This window comes from Camelus bactrianus, chromosome 3 (genome assembly GCF_048773025.1).
Source record: "Camelus bactrianus isolate YW-2024 breed Bactrian camel chromosome 3, ASM4877302v1, whole genome shotgun sequence".
NCBI lineage: Eukaryota > Metazoa > Chordata > Mammalia > Artiodactyla > Camelidae > Camelus > Camelus bactrianus.
Window position 1 is genome coordinate 33,275,468 of NC_133541.1, and position 12,278 is coordinate 33,287,745.

At 38.4% G+C, this 12,278-nt stretch overlaps 1 protein-coding gene and 1 non-coding gene across 2 annotated transcripts in view; both read right to left on the reverse strand.

Annotated features, from left to right (window-relative positions):
• HCN1 (hyperpolarization activated cyclic nucleotide gated potassium channel 1) overlaps positions 1-12,278 on the reverse strand; it is a 325,439-nt gene that overhangs the window by 101,216 nt on the left and 211,945 nt on the right. The window lies entirely within an intron of this gene.
• On the reverse strand, positions 3,695-3,797 carry LOC123611671 (U6 spliceosomal RNA). The gene has a single exon (XR_006718773.1). It is a non-coding gene; the product is annotated as a U6 spliceosomal RNA (small nuclear RNA).

Here is a 12,278-nt window from a genome sequence, read left to right on the forward strand (position 1 = left end):
CAAACTGAGGGTCAGACTCTCCATGATGATAAGATGAAATTACATGCATATATAAGTAAATAAACACATCAATACATAAATGAAAATATTCAGACTACCCAACTGTATTTTAATCTAATATGCAAGGAACAATATATCTGAGATCTCACTCTGTTTGTCTAAGAATTGAAAATCAAAAAGAAGCCCTCTTGTCTCCACATGCGTACAAGTATCATTTCCACTGAATTTGCATAATCACAATAACCCATAGCATCACCACCACCACCACCACCAAAAACACCAGGTTCAGTTTACATAGATCTCTTACAATAGGAACTTAATTCGTCTTGGTGATTATCACCACAGTCTTATGGCAGCTAGAACGGCCTTCATTAACTTCATTTGACTGATGAGGATGGATCTCAGAGTTTCACTGACTTGCCCATGGTCTCATGGCAGGAAGCAGTATCTTTCCATTGGTTCATTGCAGATACAGTGCATTTTAAGCTGTAATTGAATCATCGCTATCCAGTACTCTGCTCACATACGGGTATTTAAGAGGACAAAAATCAACCCTGATCTGGTGAAACCATCTCCATCCTGAAAGTGGTAGTACAAGTCAGATTATTACTACAATACATCTGGGTAAAATGATGAGGACATCCTCTATGATCTGTATCGCCCAGCATTGCCCTCAAGCTATCTCTTTCAGGGAATAGATTGTATTAGATCAGTGGCTAATTAAATTATACAGAAAACCATTCCCCTATGCTCAAGTTATTTCAATCACAAGTTTAAAAGACAAGTGATGCCAGTTAAAATTGTTCTGCTACTTTAGAGAAATACCTTTAAAATTCACCCTCATTATTTACACAAAGTAATAATGATACAAATCAGCAACAGTACATGTTATTTAATTCTAAAGGCATGACCTTAAATTGCAGACAAACAAATAAAGCCTTCCAGTAAAAGCAAGCTAGCATTTGGTGTATTGATTATGCAGTCTAACAAGATAAGCCTAGGAAATCCTCTGCCATGTAAGGCTGTGCAAAATGCAGAAAGTATTGAGCACTTGGAGTTATTTTTTAGAAGCCAAACCCTCAACTTAAAGCTCTTATCCTATGATATGTATTCAGTGTTTTCTTAGCGTGTAAGACTTCTGCGGCAGTTACGGATCTGAGAGAATATTCTGCTTTGACTTCCAAATCCACATAAGCCTTACACACAAATGTACGTTTCATAAAGTGTGGACTCCTTGATCTCACATACAACTTCATATAAAATTCAAATACCAACTAATACTGAAGAAATGCAAAACACATTTCTTGATCAATACAATTAAAACAAATAACCATTTTTTTACAAGGACTAGAAAGGTTAAAACCTAGAGTCTCAGCTATCTGTGATAAATCAATTCTCCATTCACATCACAATTTAGTGTGAGTGTGTGCATGTGTCTATGTGTCTAAGAAAGAGGGAGGGAGTTTTTGGTACTATTAGCTTACAATAAGACTAGGAAAATGGTGATGCAGACAAAATTCCCATTTCTGATGAGCTCCATTCAATTCTCTAAAATCAGAACAAAAACACATGGCCGACTGTCCCACACACAGCCAACCACGCCAGTACCAGCCAAAGAAAATACGAACGTGAAGCAGGTCCCCACTGGACATCAGTGGGTTCCTCTGAAATTATGCTAATGAGCATATTCTAGCTATCTTCTTACAGCATGGAGAAAACTGAGGTTATCTTAGTTTTAGGAAAGAAGCAGTCTTTACTCTATGTCCGCATGTTTAAAAAAAAATCCTAATAAGAAGGCAAATGCTATCGGGAGTGAAATGTTGCTAAATCCTTTGGTAGAATTCTTACCTGTTTCCAATTCTAACGCTACCCAATGCCAACATCACCCACAACTCTGACCACTTTGGGTGTGGGGCATGATAACCCATGTTTCCTGAGAAACACTGCTTGGTGCAATTCCTGTAGAACGCTGATCCAGAACATCTTATTCAGGCAAAATGACAAATTTGCCCCAAACTGGCAGACTGACTTTACAGAACACAGCTGGACAGGTCATATATATGTCTTCCTTAACATCTTCTGACGTGGAAAGATACAACACTGTGGCTTACTGACAAAGCTAGAAAATGCCTTAGCAATTAACAGCATGCATTTCTCAGTCAGTAGGGATTGTTCAGAAAAAAAGAAGTAAACATTCAACGCTTAATGATTTCTCTTGTGCATCACTTCCATGACTCACACAAGATTTTCCCAAGCTAGTTTTAAAGTGATTAATCTGCTCCAGTGATTCAATAGTCTTTCATCCTCACCTTTCTTTAGGCACTAGTGACATAGGTTAACAAAATCGTCTGTGTGTATTCAGGTGGGGGTGTATGTGTATGTGTACCCCAGGCTTGCCTAGAAATGGTGTAGTGTAGCATTCAGTCTGCGTGCTGTCCTTGGTAGGGGACGCTAGGTTCTCTGGACAGTGGAGACTGAGGCAGCAGTAAACCTCAGTGGAAACAACTTTCATCACATTGTAGAGGAGGTTTGAAAGGAGAGTACCAAATTCTCCAATCAGAGAATCAAGACAATGAATGGCCTATTCAACAATGTGTCCCATATCTTCTTCTGGAAGTTACCTTGAGTCTCTCTGTTTTGGGTAAGAAAGTAAAATCAGTGACATTCTCTGGAAGATCACACATCTGGTTTACTCTCAATTAGGTGAATGGAGTTGAAAATGATTCATCCAAATAAGACAGACCACTTTCCTGACCTCTAGCCCTAACTACTGATGTGGATGTCCCCTACCTGGCTTTAAACAGATGTCCCAGATCCCGTGTGTCCAAACAGAACTTTTCTAAACTGAGCCTACCACCACTGAAACCCACTGTTCCTGAATCCCGCATCTCAGTTCAACATCACTGACAACTCCATGTTGTACTTCCCTTCTCTCCATGGGGTGGACCCAAAGCACCCAGGAAGAAGAGCAGCTAAGTAGTGTCTCTTTCCACTACTACTCAAATTCTCAGGCTTGAAAATACCTATTTATCAGAGGACAACCAACCAAACACATATAAACAACAATTAAAAAGAATCTTTTTTTGTCCCCCCTCTGTATGGCATCCAGGCTGTCATTCCCTGCCCAGTATTTCCCTCCAGGACATCTTATGATGTCACTTGGTTTGAGGCCATATTAAGCCCTGCCTTTGGTTTTTCTATTATCAATTGTTTATAATATGGAAAGTGACTTGGCGTCCTTAATAACTATGCTTGTCTGTTGTGTACTTCTTCCATGATTGTGAGCGTTAATAACTCTGAGGCCAGTTGTTGCCCTTTCAAGATTTTTAAAAATCAAATTACACTTCTGTGATAAACTCTACGTCATAATTAGGTTACATCATCCTCGTAAGGTACTAGATGCCATCCTCTGGTCAGTGGTGGTTGATATTCATCGACTCTTCTGTTCTGTCACCACTCTTAGACTTCAGTTCTGCTCCTGTATTTCTAAAGCTGTATATTATCTTTTTACTGTTTATTTTACTTTTCTCTTATATAGAAAGATAGATCTCCTTCCCCTTTTTTTCCCAGTTGTACTGAGATACTTGAATGTTGCATTAGTTTAAGACATACAACATAATGATTTGACGTGTATATATTGTGAAGTGGTACCCGAAATACGTTTAGTTAACATCCATCATCCCGCATCATTACAAAAACTACAGAATGCTTCAGGAATTTGTGTGTCAACCTCGTGCAGAGGCCACGCTAGTCTCCGGTCCTTCCAAGTTCAGCATGTGTGCTACAGAAGTGAGCGCTAGAGCTCCTTTTCTTCATCCCAATGAAAAATGCCTCACTATTCTTGAATATTTCTTGCCTGGATTACTACAGATTATGATTCAAATTACCACTGACTACCTCTACTTTAACTGCCTTCCAGGCCATTCTTCAGAGTAGGAAGCCTCAAGTCCAGTCTAGCTACCCACAGGCGTAACGTTTCCTCATAGCCTCAAGAGTAAGTCAGATCTACAAAGGGGATCCCAACAAGCTGGTTAGGACGTGGCCCCTGCTCTCCAGCCACACTCTATAACTTTCCTACCTCTGACACCAAGACCCAGACAGCTCCTGCCACTGTGAACTGCTTGCAGGTCCCAACAAGCCAATTCACTCTCCTCCATGCCTTTAAATAGGTAATTTTAGCTGGCTCGGTATGCGCTCTGGCTTCCTTCCCCTTGCCTGGCCACTTCTGCTAGTCTCTCAAGATGCAGATTATTTTGTAACATTCTCAAAGATCTGCTGTGATCCCTCCAAGTCAGCCCTCAGCAGAGTCCAGCTTCTTGCCCTGGGAGCCCAGCACTATGCTTTCCTTTCTCATGTGATAACATGCTACCATCTGTTTCTGTTTGCTTCACCAGTATAACCAAAGCTCCCTGAGAGCAGGGACCACATCCTAACCATCTTTATATCACAAACACCCAACTGGGATTGATATTAACAGAATCTAGGAGAAATACTTAACGGACCTAAAATGGTATTGGAGTATTATTCTGGTCTATAAATTTATCATAGATATCTTGAATTGTGTTGGAAGTCGAAAGGCCAGATGCCTTCACCTGAACCACAAAAGAAACCTCACTCATTAAGATTCTCTCTTTAAGATTCAGGGTATTTCCACTGTGATTGAAACGTGAACTTTAAATTTAATGAAATCAAACAGATGCCCTTAGCATTTTGAGCAACTCTTCTCCCAATTGATATCTGTATAGCAGATGGCATAAACAGCTCAGCACATATTTTAATACTAAAATACAAATTAAAATAAATAAAATATTTCAAATTTATTAGGTATTTGTTTCTTCATGGGTGCCTTATCAGGGAACTGGCATCCCTGGCTCATTTTCAGACATGCTTTCAACTATTTCTCTATTCCTCCTTTTTTTCTTCCAAGAAGAAGGTAAATATCCTCTCACAGAGCTATACTTATGCTTTTCTGGACTCAAAGTGCCAAGAGTAAAACTTGAAGCACTACTCTAGCAATGCAAATATCATCCTTTTCATATTTTCTTCAGGAGATGAAGATGGAACACATACCCAGTACATATAAACTGATCAAAAAGCCCACAGAAGTTGCTTTGGGTTCCTTTAGAGGAGGATGACAAATCTAACATTCACACAGGAGATAAAAAGTGTGGTCCATTACTCAAATGTGGACATGTGACCTGCCTAGTGAACAGAGTTCTTACAGGTCTTGTGAGATAAGCGTGGTTGGCACATCTATAAATGTGCAGTGTTACTTATTATTTACCTAGTGTTGTCATTTAGCTTCCGATGATTCCCATGCATATTAAAAACTAAACACGAGAGATACTATTTTTACCTTCCAAAGCATGATTAACCAGATATGATTGTTCTCAATATGCTCCAATTTTCTCTTTAGGGTGGAGAATGAAAATGGCAGAGGTTTCCATAAGCCACGAGTCTTTGGTGAATAGTGGGCACTGAATTTTAGCCTTTTCGTTACTATTCCCCGCTACCCCTAACAAATTAAAAAAAGATAAAGGCAATGCCAACATTCTGAATTGCCTAATTGTAGAATATGCTGGGCTTCCTGGAATCATTACTCATGTATGGACCAAATAACAGAGAACACATTTAAATACACTGCAGTTTGAAGGTGTTTTCTCAATAACTAACCCTGAACTAGTTTGACATCATGCAGGACTCAAACTTCAGATGCAGTTTTCTATCAGTGCAGCGTCAAGTACATAGTGCGCACCCATCAAATATTAGTGGATTGACAATTTTTGATGGATGGCTTGAGGTATTAAGCGGCTACTAATAATTTGTTTAGTAATCACCACTAATAATTTACTTTTCTGCTACTATGTTACTGAATGTTTCTGAAATATATTGTTCCCTGGAAAAAATACAGCAATTATCAGGGGAGCTATTTTTTTTTTAATCAGTTTTTGGCACTGTTAGGTCAAGGTCAGACTTAGGGGCAGAATATATAGTTGTGTTTACTAGGTCTTGTAATATTTGACCTTTAAGCTGCTGTTCTGCCATGCCACAGCTTTTGCAGAGAAAGCGATCATGTTATATTCAGTTCACTGCTAAAATAAATACAAGGCCATTGCCTCCAGCAGGTGACAGGAAAGAATAAAGTAAAATCTTCTTGATCGTGACACCAAAAACAAAAAACAAAACTAAGAATTTTCCTCAAGGCCTTTTGAATGTACTGAGAAATGTAAATAAATAAAACAATAGGTTACCCATAGTCAGCTATGATCAATTTAATTTGGCCAACCATACAAAAGCAGTTTCCTTAAATAAGAGCTACCCAGGGTCTCATTAGTGAAGAGGAAAAAAAAAAAATCAAGGTCGAGCTAAAGGTGTATGACTTCATGGTGGAAAATTTCAATCCTCCAAACACCTCCTGGATAAGAAACTAAAAAGCACGAGGAACAAGTACTGTCAGGCAGATTTCAAAATCTCATTCAGACCACTGGACAAATATGAAGCTAGAAAAAAAGGAGAAATTCTAAACATACTGAGGTCTACATTTTTACAAAGGAAGGCTGACAAGGCTGGAGGCAGACATGGGGTGTCCCTATTAGAGTGGTGGAGAGCATTATCTGCACACCAGTTTGAACATGGAGAAGTGGGCACCTCCAAATTCCAAAGTGACCTCTCATGTGAATTGCGTCTTAAGGGAAAAAAACAACAATAATTGTGAACTGACTTTATGAATAGATAAAATTGCTTTTTTCTATTTATCTTTTAATCCTGTCCTGTCCTATTTAGAAGAAAAAGTGATTATAATGTTGAAATGCAAGCAAAGAATGGTGAGAAAACATAAAATGAGGGCAATTACCCATCAGAGCTCATCTGAGCTCAAAAATAATGCTGATAGCACTAACGGATTTCTAATTTATTTAATATTGTTTTGCATGTAGCTTTTAAAACCAAGCAATCTGATCTTTTCTAAATGACATTATGGTAGGAAAAAGGTCATGGGTGCAGGCTGGCAAGCCCATGAGGAAAATAATAGTAAGCTTCCAGTTAGACTCTGATGCTGATAAATCAATGTAACTGTCAACAGCTGGGCCCTAAGATGAACACAGATGTGGGAAGAGAAAGCAAACACAGTCGTGGAAATGGAAGCAAACACAGTACTTAAGGACATCAGCCATCTGGGAGTTAACGCCTTTGAGCAGAAGGTGTAAATCCAGCCAGCTTGCCTGTAGACAGTTCTAGTACCTCTCTGTAAAAGTATTTTATTTTAATTTGGAGATTTATGTCTAATTCTATATACCGTTGGCACAACTTGACCCAGAAGTAATACCAGAGCATAAACTGCACATTTACACCAGAGTGACTTCTCTTTATCACAGACTACTAGGAGATAAAGGGTGATACCCTTGGGCTCCTTTTGCACACGCATCCCTTTGTGTCAGGAAACCACAGTGATGCAAAACTTATGCTTTTCATGCTTTTGCCAGGTATCTCCTTGGACACTTTAAGGAATTTAGGAGGAGAATCATATTGTGGCAGTCCGGGTTTGCTTAAAACTATCATGCCTTGTTGGGGGAGCTCAGAGTATGGTTCACTATTGACACTAGACAAGCTTCCTTTGTCAAACAAACAAAGGACTGTGAGCTGTATTTCATATCCTGAAAGAACTATAGCATAGTTACTAGGATGGGACAGTCTTATGGAAACACTGGAGCAGTTTACCAAGTGGTTGTTTATCCAGTACTGCAAGTAATGAGAGGTACTTCAGATACAAGAAATCAGCATCCTATGGGAGACGCTGATACCCTCACATCGCGGGGAATGAGAGAAGCAGCAGCAAACAGTAACTTGTCAACCAGAAGCCCAAAGAAGTGCTGATAACCAGGATGCTGGAAAAAGCAAGATCCAGAAGTCCCCTGATATTTGAGGAGGTAAGCAAGTATTTCTATTGGAGAACTCAGAATAAGCTACCGTGCTGAAGTCTGTCTGCATTTCCATGCCTGTCCTTCAACCCTCTCTACCCTGCCCTTTGCTCAGGAGACTGTTAAAGTAACTTGCTCCCTTGCTTCTGACTTCATTTGGATTACGTCAATGGGAAAACCTGACGTATGATCAGAGAGAAGGAGAATGTGGTCAGTATTTTGGGCTTCCATGTTGAAGAGTGTGGGGACTGTTTTCTGTTAAAGGTAACTACTCTTGCCAAAATAGCCCCATCTACAGATTCTCTTTTCTGGGTTTTAGTCTTGGCAACAGTTCTGTGATTACCGTCAAGGGCACCCTGCTATCTCTTGTGGCCTCCAGCATCCCACTCACAATGTGGCAAACAGTCTCCTTTTTAAGCTTTCCCTCGACTTTGTAACTTGAGAATGTCATCTGTTCTCTGTGGGGACCCTGCCTGTGCAGTGTTTGGGGTAGAAAGGGGAGAAACACATGGGGAAACAGAAATAAATTTACCTGAGAGTCAAGAAGTGCTGGCTTAAGAGATCAGTCACTAATGATTCTATGAATTTAATAAAGTCATTTACCTTCTCTTACATTTTTAGTGTGACAATATGCCCAGCTTAATGCAGGACACTGTATTTGTTGGAAGAATGGGCTTCTGAGTGATTAACTACTGGCCAATGAGGTGACCGTCAAAGTTACTGGACAAGGTTTGTGGAAATCTAAGAGGCTGTCTCAGCTGGAGGTGTCCTTTTCTGCTCTTTGCCCTTTCTCTCCTTCTCGCCTGAACCTGATGGCTGGTGCTCAGCCTTGATGGTTCAGGAGAGGGACAGCAGCAGTCACATCCTGTGGCAGATGGAGGCTGGTTGCTGAAAACATCATGGAAGTGGCAACCCAGCCTTGCATGGCCTACCTTTCAATTTATTAGCTGGCAGCAGTCACTTATAATGTGGTCTCTTATGTTTCTGTAACACAAAGCCTTCTATGTCTCTCTAACTCATAGCAGAACATAATCAAGTTACACACATGCCACATCCACCCACCAGGTTCTCGTGGGAACTCTCAGCTCGGGACTCTACTCAGGTGCCCCAGGAAGCCCTGCTCTCTCTTTCCTTATCTTGTATTTGACCCTTTCTCTCAAAACTTACCAGGACCATGCTAAAACCACCCAGGGTTCTAATTTCTAATTCCAAAAGCAGCAACCAACTTGTTTAATCCATGTTGCTTACTTATCCTGTAACTTCTCAATTCCACTTACGTTAGATACCCAAGAGGAATTCCTGCACAGGTAAGTGTGTAAAGAAGAATGCTCATAGCAGTGTGGCTTTTAACAGCAAACTATTGTTTTCCTCTCTTTCTATTCATCCTTCAAAATCCGGCTCAGCTTTTTCCTCTTCCTAGGCAATGTTGCCTTAGAACCACTAGAACAATTTTCATCTGCAGAATGTTCACTTGCTAACATACGTACATGGTACATTCTGCTCCTGTCTCACTGGTTTATCATCGCGCGCCGGGGCTTATCCCAGGATCTGGCACAGGATAAAGGCTGCATAGAGTTTCTGAATGGCCAGACTTCAAAACACCTTCAACTACTCTCTTGGGATCATCTTTAAACTGTGTATTTTTCTTTTTCTCATCTTCCTCGCTAAACTTCTTGGAGAGCAACAACTATGTCGATCACATACTCACTTTCCCTGATCTTGCCAAGTTCACCTTATAAAAATTACTGATTTACTTTAAAAGAATAAAAACATTAAAGTTGTGATTATGAATTAACAGTACATATTAATTGTTTTACTTTTAAAAATACACTAAGACACCAAGTGCTAAAGATTTCTATAGAAATTAAGAAATTAATATTTATCTTCTGAGTAAGGCCACCTAAAGTTAAGAATAAAAAGTTAGATGAAAAAAAAAAAAAAAGAAGCTCTTCATAACCAAATTTGCCAAAATGATCCAAAATTCTGGGGAAAAACATTACTTTCTCTAGTAAGATGGCATGGAATGCTACTATTCAAATTTAAATATTAAATTATTTCCTAAGCTTCATTTGAGGATTTGTTTTTCTTTAATAAACCTTAACGTATTCCCAGTATGCATATTTTCACTTCATTTCTTGCTGACAATGTAGAAAAATTATTTAAAACACAGAAGTGTAGCCTCAGTATTTTAGGTCATTAATAAATATATTGAAACAAATAAATAATAGAAGAATGAAGTGATTTCTATTGCTACTGTCTATCATGGAAACATGTTCATTTTTAAACTACTGTGCGTATTTCATACATAATATAATATATACAGATATACACATGACTATCTGTTACTCACAGGAAATCATCTGTATCATCACTAATGATAAAAGATGTTTTTAATCAAGGAGTCATTTGTTATAATTCTCAATAACAGTCCTTAGTTTGGGTGTTCAGTATGTAAACATAATGAAATCAGGGATGATGGCATCGATATTTTATTACAATTACTGGCATATAATTCCTCGCACACAGTGAGTAATTAACGGATGCACAGTGGTTTGTGATTTCCTTGCCAAATTTAAACTTTTCCCCTGTTGAAGGCAATAGTATGAGATCATTGTCATCAATTCAAATGCAGTGGTTTATGCTCATAATTAACAGCTTGTAACTTCTTATCTTGCGTGTCACACAATAAAGCACTTATGTAATTTATATTCACATAATAATATTTAACACCATCTGTGTGGCATTTCATTTAATCCTAAGAAATCCAATTATTGAGTCATTCGATAAACTCAAAAAACATGCTTTAAATCCTTAGAGATAAATGACAGGAATGCATGAAATTACTATAGGTTAATTTCTGAAAACATATTAGTAATCATATCAAGATGTCAAATAATGCTTTTACGTACTACGGGGTGATTTTGTAATTTTAACTGAGAAGATGGCAGAGGGCATTTGTATGAAGATGGTGGTGATGGAAAGGAGGAGAAACATCTAGAGAAGAGAATAATCGAATTATCGAATTCCAAATAATTGAAAGAAAAGGAACAACTAAGCACATAAAGGGCTAAGAATGGACTAGTGAGAGATGACATGTCTGAGGCATCTGGGGAAGAGCTTTGAACTAATTCCATGCTGTAGAGTTTGAAATGAATTAGAATCACTGTGATTCTGAACTAGAAAAGTAATGTGATTGATTTTTATTGATTGATTCATGAATTTAAGAGATTCTACTGACAGGAGGATGTGATATGGGATCATGAGAGAGCAGGGAGGCTGATAGATTAACTAAAAGATTTTATCTATATTTAAACGTGTGGTAATGATGATGTGAAACAGACAGATGCTTGGGAATGGCAGAAGAAGGAACATACACAAAGCACAAGATAATTAAGATTTAGAACTTGATGACCTGGAAGCAAAAATGAGGGATGAATAGTGATGCTTTAATTCTGTAGGAATGAGATTAAAAGATAGTAGATATTATCTTCCTGAGCCTGGGCAATCAAGATTCTTCCATTCTTTCTCCTCATCTAGAGAATGGCTTCACCTCTCCCTGCAGTTAATTCTAGTGAATTGTTTGAATAGGTAAAACTCATTGAGATAAAGTGTGACGGATATATTGGGTGTGACTCTACATTGTAATATTTACATGTATTCTGAATGCCTTTTTGTTCCATCTCCTTTAAGGATCATTTATTTGGAACAACAAACAAGTGGGTTATGATGCAGATGAGAATAAGTCATATAAAGCTCCTCATTCTCCATGGGAGCACAAATTTTGACAGGATCTGTTCCCTGAAGAGAGTTCAAAGGCGCTTGTATCTGCTCACCATTTGAACACTAAAAGTTTCATGTGTTTTTTGAATTTAACTACAGAGGGAAAAAAAAAAACCATATTTCTTCTCCAATCACCCATTAACTGAAGGAAAAGGAAAATGTTAAACTACAGAGCAGATAAAAGGAAAATGTAATCAAAATTCATAAAACAACAAAAACTTGGTAGTGTGTATGCCTATACTATGAAAGGCACATTCTAGTTGTCTTGCTGTGCTTCATATTATATGCCTAAATTCATATTATATGCCTATAACTCATATTATAATTTATCATAGGAATTATGCTGTAGTATGAAAGGCATATTCTTGCTGTGCTCCAAATGAGACAAAGTTAAATTGCTTTAGCATACCAGTATTTTCTATAAATTGACTCCTACACAGCCAGGTCACCCTCATCAGCTCTATAGTTCTTAAAATGTTTACTTCCTAAGGTGCTTTTTATAGCTGCCTGTTTCCAAGATACCAAGAGTTAAATACATTGCAATTTCGAACCTTTAAATGTCAAGTAACAATAACAACAAAA